The sequence below is a fragment of the Scyliorhinus canicula genome, chromosome 5 (genome assembly GCF_902713615.1).
Source record: "Scyliorhinus canicula chromosome 5, sScyCan1.1, whole genome shotgun sequence".
Taxonomy (NCBI): domain Eukaryota; kingdom Metazoa; phylum Chordata; class Chondrichthyes; order Carcharhiniformes; family Scyliorhinidae; genus Scyliorhinus; species Scyliorhinus canicula.
The window spans coordinates 86,204,304-86,218,567 of NC_052150.1; the positions used below are offsets into that span (position 1 = coordinate 86,204,304).

Here is a 14,264-nt window from a genome sequence, read left to right on the forward strand (position 1 = left end):
GAGAGAGAATCCACGGTGCTGCGGTGATCCAGCATCTCCCCTGCAGGAGTCACTGGCACGGGTCCCATCACCCCCTCCGATGGCCCCCGGGCTACTCCATGGGATGGGGGTGCAAGCAGAGCCATCCCCTGAGGCCCCCCTATCAACTGGCACTGCCAGTCCTGGTAGCCTGCTCTGGTATTGACCAGGGTCTACACGCTCGTGCCATGGAGCACAGGGAGTGCACCATCTCCATCTGAGATTTCACCACATCACGCTGCGACTGTGCCACCACACTGTGGGTCTGTGCCACGCTGGCCAGCACCTGGCCGCCGAAGTTCCCAGCCATGGGCTACTGTGACTGGGCCCCGCTGCGGACCACCGCCGGAATTTCCAGGTGGCTCTGGCACATGGCTGCTTGTGAGATGTCAGCCCTGTCCTGGGCTTCAGCCACCACCTGAACAGAATGCCCCAGGCCTTGGACATGCTGATCCATTGCTGAACCCGCCACCCCCAGTGCCTCCACCGCAGATGCCACCCTTGCGGTGTTGGCCTGGGTGGCACGCATGACCGGCACCACCCCCAGCTTCTGTACATGGATGGATTTCTCCACCAGCGCCAGCAGGTGCTGGATGCCCGCATGCAGTCCGGGCGACATTGCCCATGCCACTGACTGCTTCTGCCACCTGCACCCAGGCTTGCCGAACAGCGGCGCCTGGCAGCCTTCCTACCGGGTCGGGGCATAGGGTCATCCTTCTCTCCTCCACAGCATCCAGGAGGGCGTCCAGTTCAGCGTCCCTGAACTGGGGTGTTGTGTGTTGGGGGGGGGGGGGGGGGGGGGTGTGGGCAAGGACCATTTAAGTGCGCCTGCGGCGTGTGAGCCTCATGTAAACCAATCACGGACCCGGTGAATCGCCCAACGTTTTCCATGGAATTGATTGCGTTCCACTTGGTAACGGCGCTCGCCCATTTCAAGTAGCTGAATCGATGCAGGTGTTGCGCTGAGTTTTCTGTTGTAAGACGCCACACATCCTCCACTGGCATCAGCACGCTGAGAAACGGAGAATCCAGCCCGTGATATTTCATAACAAAAGATTATCGACCTGAAAATTTAAGTCTATTTTTCTCTCCGCAGACGTTGCCAGACGTACTGAGTATTTCTCGCATTTTCCACTTTTAAAACTAGCTAGAATGTTTTTCCTCAGTTTGAGTTTTTTGTATTCTTGCACAGCTGAAAAAAAGGAACGACAAAGAGAGTGGGGAGTAAAGTGGAGAGTCGTAATCAAGGCCTGGCAGAATATAATATAATGAAAAGGAGCAAATGACACAGTCGCAAAACGCATAGCTTCTAAACCTCACACTTTCAGAGTGCAAGGAAGGAGAACAAATAGTTAAATGAGATGCAATTATTCCATTAAAAGTTGGAGTGTTGGTCAAATCATTATTGGTCCATTTATTTGGTGTCCAGTGCTTTTTGTATATTTGTTTCAATCTGATCTCTACAGTCTGTGTACACATTGCATACCTGAGATTTCATAGATTGTCAGTAGGAGTTTTTAATTGTTTAGCTTTAGCATATACTACGTGCGTGGGTTTCCTCCGGGTGCTCCGGTTTCCTCCCACAGTCCAAAGATGTGCGGGTTAGGTGGATTGGCCATGCTAAATTGCCCGTAGTGTCCTAATAAAAGTAAGGTTAAGGGGGGGTTCTTGGGTTACGGGTATAGGGTGGATACGTGTGTTTGAGTAGGGTGATCATGGCTCGGCACAACATTGAGGGCCGAAGGGCCTGTTCTGTGCTGTACTGTTCTATGTTCTATGTAAAGAGAATACTCAATAAGGTGAGAAAGCCCCAGTTAAAATACGGAGACATCAAAGTTCAACGCCATACTGCTGAAACTTTCTGTGCTGCACCCCCACCCCCCCCAACACCCACTCCCTCACCACATATCCACCCCTCACCTCCCTCAGCCCCGTACCCCCAGGCCCGCTGTCTAATCATACATGTCGTCTTGTGTCTTACAGGACCTGCCGGAGATGGGGCCGATCCATCCGGAGACCAAACCCCCAGCCAGTGGCAGAGCCGGTGCCCCTAGACGGCCGAGCACTGACGAGGAGAGCAGCCCGAACACCAGCCCTCCGGGTCGAAGACACTGTCTGCACCCTCATTTCAATACTTCTGATGTGGGCTGTGCTAGATGTGATTGCCTCCACCCTGATTGTCAGCATAGGTTGTCAGCATGATAAAGGACCATCTTCCGGAGGTGTGCAGGAGCCGTCTTCCAGAAGGGTGCAGAGATGGCAGAGGATGATGTTGTTCAGCGTCTCACACTGATTTAGTACCAGCGGTGACGTTTTCTCTTTTAATGCTCTGACTGTTACCCTGAACCTCACACAGCTGAACAGCCATTCAGCAGCAGGGAGGAATCCTCTTCGGCATTCTTTAAAGGGATCAACAATCACTTACAGTTTTGTTGTTGATTGATTTCCACTGACTGCTGTCGAATTAGTAGAAGTGTTTGGTAATTTGCACTGGTAAAATTGCTGATGTCAACAGGGAGTGTTGTTGTATGTAGAATCATAGAATGGTTACAGCACAGAAGAAGGTCATTCAGACCATCTGGCAGGATCCCCCTGGTGAGTTTGGTGGCGAGGGACATTCAATCAGCCAGGAGGGTGGTGGGTGGGCACCCCATCACCTTCTTGCCTCCACCCTGATTAAGGCCAGGAGGCAAGACCTGTCAATAGCCTTCCTGACCCCATTACCAAATTAGTGCTCACTTAAGGCCCCCAGTTCTGTTGGTATTAACCCAGCAGTAGGTGGTGTGCTACCGTTTAGGAACAATGACGAGCAAATAGTGGCTTGTTTCCTTGCAGCTGTCTAGTGGCAGTCCCTCAAATAAAAGCCAGTGCCTCATTGAGGGACCTAGCATGGGGAAGGGGGGTCCTGCTGGAAGCCGTGCCCCTGCCCTTTCTGCCAATCCCCACCACACCCTCCTCTGTGACCCCGCCCCTTAACTGCCCCCCCCCCCCCTCCCCAGCACCATCACTCTCCTGGGGCCTGGCTCCCTCCTCGATCTGGGACCCTGTGTAGTACCGGCAGTAGCCACCATCTCCCTGGTGGCATTGCTCAGTACAGAAACATTGCAGGTTTCTGATTGGCCTGAAGGTTTTGGTGGGCAGGGCTCCCACCCCTGGGGCCATTGATCCATAGAAAGCCCTGACACCGGCTTGTTAAGTGCTTTATTGGCACAAGATCCAGCGGGCCTTCCCCAGATGAGGCAATGTGTGGGTCTCGCCATTTCTCTAACCAGCAGCCAAGTCACCTCCACAAGACTCCACCCATTGTTTGCGCGGCAGTTCTCTGCAAGAACATTCAACTAGTCTCATCTCCCTGCCCATTTCCAGCACACACATTTGCATCAGAAAATTATCCAATTCTCTTTCAGAATGCTTTTGCAGAATAACCTCAAGCAGCGGTGGATTTAGAAGGCCCATCTTCAAACTGAACCATCTCAGCGAGGACCACAACAGTTTGGGTTCATTGGCTATCAGGCAACAGTAAGAACACTGGAGGAGTGACAGTGGTGGGAGGACCAATGCTGGCATCTGAGTGAGGACAACTGGTCTATGCTTCACAGAGCCACTGCCATTTTTGGGCCTGATCAAAATCCAGTCTTACTGATCGGGACAATTGGTACAACCTCCTCCTAGCTGGGGTATGGATTTTAATCTAAATCTAAACTCATTGAATGAAAATGCTCTTCAACCAGAATGGGTTGTACACTGAGTGAACACGAACAAGGTTCATGAACATGAACAGCAGTTCCGTGTGATTGCGAATCAACCTGATAAAATTAACCATAATTTAACAGTAATCAGCACAAATGTCATCCAGGCTCTTCTCTTGAGGAAAATAAAATATTGAAATGAGTGCAGGAGAGTCGACATTACTGAGATTAGATTCAAGGCATGTCTTTTATGAAATACCTGACCAGGGACCACCTGATGCTGACAGAGGTGCAAAAATTGAAAAAGCACTTAATTCCTCAGCATATCAATCAACTAAACCTGAACTCTGCTGTTTTTGTCAACAAACCTTGCAGAATCTCAAATTGGAATATTGCTCTATTATTATGATCTACCCATCTGTGAAATGTTTCCTCACCTGGGAGAATTTATCAGTTTTAAGTGATTACTAATCTGCCTAATGAGAAACCTCTGCTCATTTCTCCAGGCTATGATAGCTTGTGTTCCTCTTCAGTTGCTCATAGGAACATTCCGTTTTTAACTTCAATGAGCAATATGACGAGAGAAAATAATAAAATCAGGGTATTTCCCATTGCCTTCCTCATGTCTGCTTCAAAGGAAACACAAGATCTCTTCTTGAATGATGCTCTGTCTTTAAGCAACTGTTGTCCTTCTAAATTCTAGTTCTTCTCCATTATCACCAAAAATTCACTGGTTCCGCCCTTGAATGGAATGTTGGCCTTTATTGCAAAGGTGGGGGGGGGGGGGGGGGGTGGAGTCTTTTTTATTTGTTCATGGAATGTGAGCGTCACAGCCTGTGCCAACATTTATTGCCCATTCCTAATTGCCCATGGAGGGCAGTTAAGGGTCAACCACATTGCTGTGGGTCTGCAGTCACATGTAGGCCACACCAGGTAAGGATGGCAGATTTCTTTTCCTAAAGGACATTAGTGAAGCAGTTGAGTTATTAAGACAATTGACAAAGGTTTCATGGTCACCATTAGACTTTTAATTCCAGATTTTTATTGAATTCAGATTTCACCATTTTAGTGGCGGGATTTGAACCTGAGCATTACTCTGGGTCTCTGGTTTACTAGTCCAGTGACAATACCACTACGCCACAAAAGTGTGAAACTCTTGTTATTATTGCACAAGCATTGGAGAGATTGCACCTAGTGAACCGCATGCAGTTTTGGTCTCTTTACTTAAGGAGGCATTTACTGGCATTGGATGAGATTCAGAGAAGGATTACTCTGCTGAGTCCCTGGATGAAGGGGTTGGCTAACGAGGAAAGATTACTCATTGAAATTCAGAAGAATAAGAAATGATCTTTGAAACATAAAATTCGGAGGGAACTTGACAGGGTAGACATGAAGAGAACATTATCCCTTGTGGGGAATCTAAAACTTGGGGCCACAGTTTCAAAATAAGGGGCGGGATTCTCCGACCCCCCGCCAGGTTGGAGAATCGCCGGGGGTCGGCGTGAATCCCGCCCCCGCCGGCTGCCAAATTCTCCGGCACCGGAGATTCGGCGGGGGCGGGAATCGCGCCGCACCGGATGGCGGCCGCTCGCAATGGCCCCCCCTGCCGATTCTCTGACCTGCGATGGGCTGAAGTCCCGCTCATTCTATGCCGGTCACGCTAGCGTAAATTGGACTAGGTCCCTTACCGGTGGGACCTGGCGGTGCGGGCGGGCTCTGGCGCCCTGGGGGGGGGGGAAGTACGGGGCGATCTGGACCCAGGAGGGTGCCCCCACGGTGGCCTGGCCCGTGATCAGGGCCCGGAATCTCCGCACCTTCGGGGTGGCCTGAGGCCAGAGTGGTTCACACCACTCCATCCCGCCAGGCCCCCCCTGCCCCGCCGGGTACGGGAGAATCCTGCCTAAGGTGTCTACCATTTACAACAAAGACTAAGAGGAATTACTCTCTCAGAGGGTCATTAATCTTCCACAGAGAGACGTGATGCATTTTAGTAGATCAAATCAGGGCAGGACATATTCAGATAATGGTAGGGAGTTGGGGAGAGTTACAGAACAGAGCGATCTAGGGGTACAGGTTCATAGCTCCTTGAAGGTGGAGTTGCAGCTGGACAGGGTGGTGAAGAAGCATGCCAGCTTTTATTAGTCAGAATATTGAATAAAGGAGTTGGGACGTTTTGTTGAAGTTATACAAGACATTGGTAAGACCACACATGGAATACTGTGTTCAGTTCTGGTCACCCTATTATAGGAAGCATTTTGTTAAAATAGAAAGGGATCAGGGAGATTCATGGGGATGTTACCAGGACTTGATGGTCTGAGTTATAAGGAGAGGCTGGATAGGCTGAGATATTTTTCCCCGGAGTGTCGGGGGCTTAGGGGTGATCTTATAGAGGTCTATAAAATACTGAGGGGCATAGATAAGGTAGATAGTCAACATTTTTTCCTAAAGGTAGAGGAGTCTAGAACTAGAGGGCATAGGTTTAAGGTGAGAGGGGAGAGATACAAAAGAGACCAGAGGGGAAACGTTTTCACACAGAGGGTGGTGAGCATTTGAAATGTGCTGCCAGAGGCAGTGGTAGAGGCAGGTACAATTTTGTCCTTTAAAAAGCAGTTTGACAGTTATATGGGCAGGATGGATATGGAGGGATATGGGCCAAATGCAAGCAAGTGGGACTAGCTTAGTGATAGAAACTGGACGGCACGGACAAGCTGGGCCAAAGGGCCTGTTTCTATGCTGTAAACATCTATGACTCCAAGTGGAAGTGATTGAATATATTCATGGCTGTGTTAGATATCATGATGAGAGCGGTGCAGAGTGATGGGGAGAAAGTTAGGAAGGCGGGTGGGGTGAAGGAAAGGAGAATGTGGGGAAGACATCGAGCTGGCAGTGGATCTAAGCTATGAGTGTGACTAGTGTCATGGCAATTGACTGAAATAGTACATGAAGATTCTTGATGGTAGACTTGCTAAACACAAGAAACATCAAGGAGTGGGTGGAGAATCAAGATCAATTTTACAGGAGGAGTACCTGAAAGGAGGATAGAAAAAGAGTATTAAGACAAATATAAATACTTCATAAGAAAACATGCAATGTTGCAAAGCAACAATAGCAGCAATATTGATAAATTAGGGGATGAGCAAAATCGTGGCAAATGCACTTCGAAGTTGGCAAAGATGAGATCATCCAGTTTTAGGTATTAAAAGGATAGAACAGAGCACTTTCTAAAACTGAGAGATGTGGAGCTCCAAAGAGACTTGGGGTTCAGGTACGTAGATCATTAAACTGTCATGAAGAGGTACAGAAAATAATTAAAAGGGCTGATAGAAATCTGGCCTTTAGATCTAGAGCAGGTGTTTTCAAACTCAGCGTCCCGACCCACGAGTGGGTGTTGGGCTGGTGTCGGGAGGATCGTGGAACGATCGGTTGTGGATTTCCCGATCGCAGGAAGAAGTCCCCAACAGACGTGACTGGTCGTTAAAATTGCCGGCCGCGGTCAGTCCCCGATTGGTTACGGTGTTTCAAAGGCCGGATGGCGCGAGGCTGTGCTATGTGCTGGTCACCGCGTGGGCATGGGGGGGCTAGCGACAGGGGCTGACAGGCGTCCCCAAGGACACATGATGCTAATGGTTGTGGTCCCAGTTTGGAACTCCGCTCTGTTGCTCGCCCTCTGCGCACTACTCGGCTTGTCCCCCATCACCGATCGGCAGTATGCGACCTGCGGCTCCGTGGTCAAGCTGCTGAACGGCCGGCACAATATCTGCTTGCACTCCCACAATGTGAAGTATTGGTCGGGATGTGTCAGCACAGTCTGTGATTGGGATGGATGCAGCTACTGGACAGTGACAGGGAAACCAGGCCAGGTTTGTTAGCCATTAATACCAATCAAACGAGGCCAGTCAATATGGCTGACACATGTCAACACTGGAAGAAGCCTACACAGTCATCACTTTGTGTTGCCCTCCCTGGAAACCAGGATGTAAGTGCTTTTGGTCAGAATGGAGAGGAGATGACTTGGATGTTAGGACAGTGCAATGCAATGGAACCAGTAAGAAATATTGTGATATTGTGTGTGTTTGACAAGTTACTTCATCTCGTCTAAAGTCATAGTTTGTAAAGTAAAAACAAGATTGTACTTTTTTCTATACTTGTTTAAATTTCTAAAGAAATGGGAATATATTAAAAACAAAGTTAGTGTGTAAATATAAGGAACCGTATGTTCAAAAAATATGTTGGAAAAATCAGGTATTGGAAATCAAGTTTTTAAAAAAAATGCCAGTGGCGACCGGCCAGAGGCAGCTGCAGAGAGACGGCATCGTGCCCAGCATGTATGCTGCGCCACGCACCCTGGACATCAGGGCTTTGGGTGCAAAATCATAGAGGCAAGATTGCTCCATTTTGTAGCTGCCAGCAAGCATGCAACAGGACTGTGTGAAGAACTGAAGATGGATTATTTTTTAATAATGAAGAGAGGGCCAGATAGAAACTGGCCAGGAGCTCACAACTGAATCTGCTGGAGAGAGCTTCTTAGGAGAGTCCACGGTAGGACAAAGCAGTACTGGTGTGAGCTGTGACAGAAACAACAGCAATGAAACAACGACTTGTACAAAATGGTACAATTCTGCACACTGCAAAACAATGACAAGACTACAAATATGCCATGGGATGACAACGAATCGCACAAACTCACATCTGCTCCAGAACAAGAACACCAGCTTTCAAGGCAGATGACATAATAAATTGATACCACAAGCACAGAAAAAAGTCCATGTCAGTCAACATCAGTTGTTCGACCATGCAAAAAACCATGGGATGACGTATTGGTTACATAAAATAACAAGGAACACCAACAACATTCACAACGGCGTTGCAATATCAATATCACCACGTCAACAACAACAAAAGAAAAAACTCTGAACAAATTCATCAAGTTTGGACTCACAAATATTTTTATTAAGATTGGACTCATAAATATAAATTGGCTTTGTAAAATATCCAATAGCACCATCACTTGTATAGATACACATATCATAAGTAACTGTTTGTATAATTTTCTTTAACGATGTACAGAAAATATGTAAAGAAAAAAGGGGGGATGTGGTGATTGCAGATCTGACTAGATGCAATACAACTGAGCAAGCACTAGAGGGAGCACGGGAGAGCTATATATACACAGGGACAGGAAGTGACAACACACTTCACGGAAGGCAGAACTCGTAGCAGGACACAGACACACAAGCAGGCAGCATTTGAGGTAGCCGTAAGTTAAGCTCTGAAGAGAGAACAAATTCACAATAAAGCATCTTCTCCACATTTGAGACTACGAGCTTTATTAAGACACGTGGAACAACACATATACAAGGCACAAGTCAAGAGTGTGATGGAATACTCGCTACTTGAATGGATGAGTCAGCACCACCAACACTCAAGAATGGATGTGCCTACTCGGTTTCCAGAGGCCATTCCAGTATGCAATGTTACAGCTAGAAAGATTGTGGAGGAGTTACTTAAATTCTTTACTAGATATGGACTACCCACAGAAATACAATCGGATCAAGGATCAAATTTTACCTCCAGGTCGTTCAAAGAAGTTATAAATAGCTTAGGAATAAAACAATTTAAATCAACTGCGTACCATCCAGAATCACAGGGAGCGTTAGAAAGGTGGCATCAGACATTAAAGACAATGTTGAGGGCTTATTGTCAAGATTATCCAGAGGATTGGGATAAAGGAATTCCATTGTACTGTTTGCAATTAGGGATGCACCTAATGAGTCAACCCAATTCAATCCTTTTGAACTAAATTTGTGGTCATGAGGTAAGAGGACCACTTAAATTGATGAAGGAAAAATTGGTAAGTGAGCAGACGGAACTTACATTATTAAATTACATGTCAAATTTTAAGGAACGATTAAATAGAGCAGGGGAATTAGCTAGACAACATTTAAAAGTTGCACAAAATGTGACGAATTGGTCGCGGACAAGAAAGCAATAGCTCGTAGTTTTGCCAGCGGAGATAAAGTTTTAGTATTGTTACCAGTGGTAGGTGAACCTTTAAAAGCAAGGATTTGTGGACCTTATCAGATTGAAAGGAAATTAAGTGAGGTGAATTACGTGTTAAGAACGCCATATAGAAGGAAAACTCACCGAGTGTTTCATGTGAATATGCTTAAAAGGTACTTTGAAAGGGAAGGAGAGCAAAAGGAGGAGGTTTTAATGATTCTAACTCAAAGTGAAGAACCAAATCCAGATGACCGAATTTGACATCCCTCAAATTAAATTGGAAAACGAGGATGTTCTTAAAAATTGGGGTAAATTGTTGAGTTACCTTCCAGAAGAAAAATGAACTGATCTGAAAGGGTTGTTGATATCACATGGGCAAGTTTGTGGAGATAAATTGGAAAGTACTAAAATGGCTATACATGATGTAGATGTGGAAAATGCTGTTCCAATTAAACAACATCCATACAGACTTAACACTTTACAATTGGCACAGGTTATCAAGGAAATTGAAAGTATGCTTAAAAATGGCATAATTGAAGTGGGTTGCAGCCAATGGAGCTCACTCATAGTGATGGTACCGAAACTGGTCCCAACGGTTGTGTGTGGACTATAGAAAAGTTAATGCATTAACAATAACGGACTCTTATCCTATCCCACATTTGGAGGATTGTGGGACAATCAGCTTTTATTTCCGAACTGGATTTACTTACAGGTTACTGGCAAGTATCCTTATCTGAAAGGGCGAAGGAAATTTCAGCTTTTGTGACTCCAGATGGTACATACCAATTCAAAGTTATGCCATTTGGCATGAAAAACTCCCTAGCCACATTTCAACGGTTAACTAACAAAGTTGTTTCAGGATTGCCCTATTGTGCGGTATACATCGATGATCTGTTATTTTCAGTCAGACATGGAAAGGACATTTAAAGCATCTGATGGAGTTATTCGATCAACTTCAGGGGGCGGGTTTGGTGGTAAACCTAGCCAAAAGTGAATTTGGAAAAGCCCAAGTCCTTGGCCATACAATCGGATAGGATCGAATGGTCCCACGGGATGTGAAAACAAAAGTTATTGGTGAGTTTCCAATACCCTCGACACGAAGGGAAATAATGCGATTTCTTGGCATGAGTGGATTTTACCAGAAATTTGTGACAAATTTTAGCAGTGTGGTCGCTCCACTGACGGACTTGTTAAAGAAGCGTAACATATTCCAGTGGACAGCAGAGTGCCAACAGGTGTTTCACTGCCTGAAGGCTGAGTTGACCAATGCTCCTGTGTTGGCGAATTACAAGCGGCTCTTATACTCAATCCCCCTGTTAATAAAAGCCAACACACCATACGCCTTCTTAACAACCCTATCAACCTGGGTGGCAACTTTGAGGGATCTATGTACGTGGACCCCAAGATCCTTCTGTTCCTCCACACTTCCAAGAATCCTGCCTTTAACCCTGTATTCAGCATTCAAATTCGACCTTCCAAAATGAATCACTTCACATTTATCAAGGTTGTACTCCATCTGCCACTTCTCAGCCCAGCTCTGCATCCTGTCAATGTCCTGTTGAGACCTGCAACAACCCTCAACCCTATCTACAACTCCACCAACCTTCGTGTCATCGGCAAACTTACTAACCTACCCTTCCACTTCCTCATCCAAGTCATTTATAAAAACCACAAAGAGCAGAGGTCCCAGAACAGATCCTTGTAGGACACCACTGGTCACCGACCTCCAGGCGGAAAACTTTCCACCCACTACCACTCGCTGTCTTCTATCGGCCAGCCAATTCTGTATCCAGACAGCCACATTTCCCTGTATCCATGCCCCCTAACTTTCTGAATGAGCCTACCATGGGGAACCTTATCAAATGCCTTACTGAAATCCATATACACCACATCCACTGCCCGACCTTCATCAATGTGTCTCGTCACATCCTCAAAGAATTCAATGAGGCTTGTGAGGCATGACCTGCCCCTCACAAAGCCATGCTGACTATCTTTAATCAAACTATGTTTTTCTAAATAATCATAAATCCTATCTCTCAGAATCCTTTCCAATATTTTGCTCACCACAGATGTAAGGCTGATGGGTCTGTAATTCCCAGGGATTTCCCTGTTCCCTTTCTTCAATATGGGAACAACATTCACCTCCCTCCAATCATCTGGTACTACTCCAGTGGAGAGTGAGAATGCAAAGATCATCGCCAATGGCGCAGCAATCTCCTCCCTCGCTTCCCGTAGTAACCTTGGGTATATCCCATCAGGCCCAGGGGACTTATCTATCCTGATGCTTTTCAAAATTTCCAGCACATCCTCCTTCTTAATATCAACCTGTTCGAGTCTATTAACCTGGTTCACACTGTTTTCATGGGCAACAAAGTCTCTCTCTCCAGTGAATACTGAAACAAAGTATTCATTTCGGGCCTTCCCCATCTCTTCGGACTCTAGGCACAAGTTCCCCCCACTATCCATGATCGGCCCTACTCTCACTCTGATCATCATCTTATTTCTCACATAAGTGTAGAACGCCTTGACGTTTTCTCTAATCCTTCCCGCTAGGGCTTTTTTATGCCCCTTTCTAGCTCTCCTCAGTCCATTTTTATGCCCCTTTCTAGCTCTCCTCAGTCCATTTTTGAGTTCCTTCCTGGCTACCTTGTAACCCTCTAGAGCCAAGCCAGATCCTTGCTTCCTCAACATTACATAAGCTTCCTTCTTCCTCTTGACTAGAAGCTCCACTTCTCTTGTCATCCAAGGCTCCTTCACCTTACCATTCCTTCTTCGTCTCAGTGGGACAAAACAATTCAGCACTCGTAGCATGTGCTCCTTAAACAATCCCCACATTACTGTTGTGCATTTCCCCAAGAACAATTGTTCCCACTTTATGCTCCTCAGCACCTTTCTAATAGCAATATAATTTCCCCTCTCCCAATTAAGTACTTTCCCATACTGTGTGTTCCTATCCCTCTCCATGACTATGGTAAAGGTCAAGGAGTTGTGGTCACTGTCACCAAAATGCTCTCCCACCGAGACATCTGACACTTGGTTCGTTGCCGAGCACCAAGTCCAATATGGACTCCCCCCTAGTCGGCCTATCTACATATTGAGTCAGGAATCCTTCCTGTACACACCTGACAAAATCTGCTCCATCCAAACCATTTGCACTAAGGAGGTTCCAGTCAATATTAGGGAAGTTGAAGTTACCCATGACAACAACTCTGTTACTTTTGCACTTTTCCAAGATCTGACACCCAATCTGTTCCTCTATCTCTCTGCTGCTATTGGGGGGTCTATAGAAAACTCCCAACAAAATGACTGCTCCTTTCTTGTTTCTGACTTCCACCCATACTGACTCAGTAGACAAACCCTCCTCAACTACCTCCTTTTCTGCAGCTGTGGTGCACTGCCTAATTAACAGTGCCATTCCCCCTCCTCTTTTACCTCTCTCCCTATTCTTCTTAAAACATCTAAACCCCAGAACATCTAACAACCATTCCTGTCCCTGTGAAATCCATGATTCCGTAATGGTCACAGCATCGTAGTTCCAAGTACTGATCTATGCTCTAAGTTCATCTCCCTTATTCCTGACACTCTTTGCATTGAACCAGACACACTTTAACCCATTCCACTGAGTACAACTTTGCCCTATCAACTGTCTATCCTTCCTCACAGATTTGTTGCATACTATTTCTGCCTGTTCAACAGCTACCCTATCCTCTGATCCATAGCTCTGGTTCCCATCCCCCTGCCAAACTAGTTTAAACCCTCCCGAAGAGATCTAGCAAACCTCCCACCCAGGATATTGGTGCCCCTCCAGTTTAGGTGCAATCCGTCCATCATGTGCAGGTCCCACCTTCCCCAGAAGATATCCCAATGATCCACATATCTGAAGCCTTCCCTCCTGCACCAGCCCTGTAGCCACGTGTTCAGCTGCACTCGCTCTCTGTTCCTTGCCTCACTTGCACATTGCACCGGTAGCAATCCTGAGATCACTACTCTGCTTGTCCTGCTCTTTAGCTTCCAACCTAACTCCCTAAAATCATTTTTTAGATCCTCATCCCTTTTCTTAGCTATGTCGTTGGCGGTTTATGTGCACCACAACTTCTGGTTGCTCCCCCTCCCCCTTAAGAATCCTGTAGACTTGATCCGAGACATCCCTGGCCCTGGCACCCAGGAGGCAACATACCTTCCGGGAGTCTCGCTCGCGACAACAGAATCTCCTATCTATTCCCCTAACCATTGAGCCTCCTATCACTATTGCTTTTCTATTCTCCCCCCTTTCCTTCTGAGCCACAGAGCCAGACTCAGTGCCAGAGACCTGGCCTCTAGGGCCTTCCCCCGGGAGGTCATCCCCCCTAACAGCATCCAAAACGGTATACTTGTTTTGAAGGGGAACGGCCACGGGGGATCCCTGCACTGTCTGCTTGTTTGTTTTCTTTCCCCTGACTGTAACCCAGCTACTCTTGTCCTGTACCTTGGGTATGGCTATCTCCCTGCAACTCTTCTCTATTACCCCCTCTGCCTCCCGGATGATCTGAAGTTCATCCAGCTCCAGCTCCAGTTCCC

The 14,264-nt window shown here is 46.8% G+C and overlaps 1 protein-coding gene across 5 annotated transcripts in view; it reads right to left on the bottom strand.

Annotated features, from left to right (window-relative positions):
- The window catches only part of LOC119966105 (leucine-rich repeat-containing protein 3B-like), a 152,966-nt gene that overhangs the window by 23,232 nt on the left and 115,470 nt on the right, over positions 1-14,264 (bottom strand). The window contains exon 1 of one of the 5 annotated variants that reach the window (XM_038797321.1): positions 4,145-4,294. The exons of the other annotated variants lie outside the window; for them this stretch is intronic. The gene's annotated coding sequence lies outside the window, so the exon portion shown is untranslated. Of the gene's footprint in view, positions 1-4,144; positions 4,295-14,264 lie in introns of those variants that run through there. 5 annotated transcript variants of the gene reach the window in all.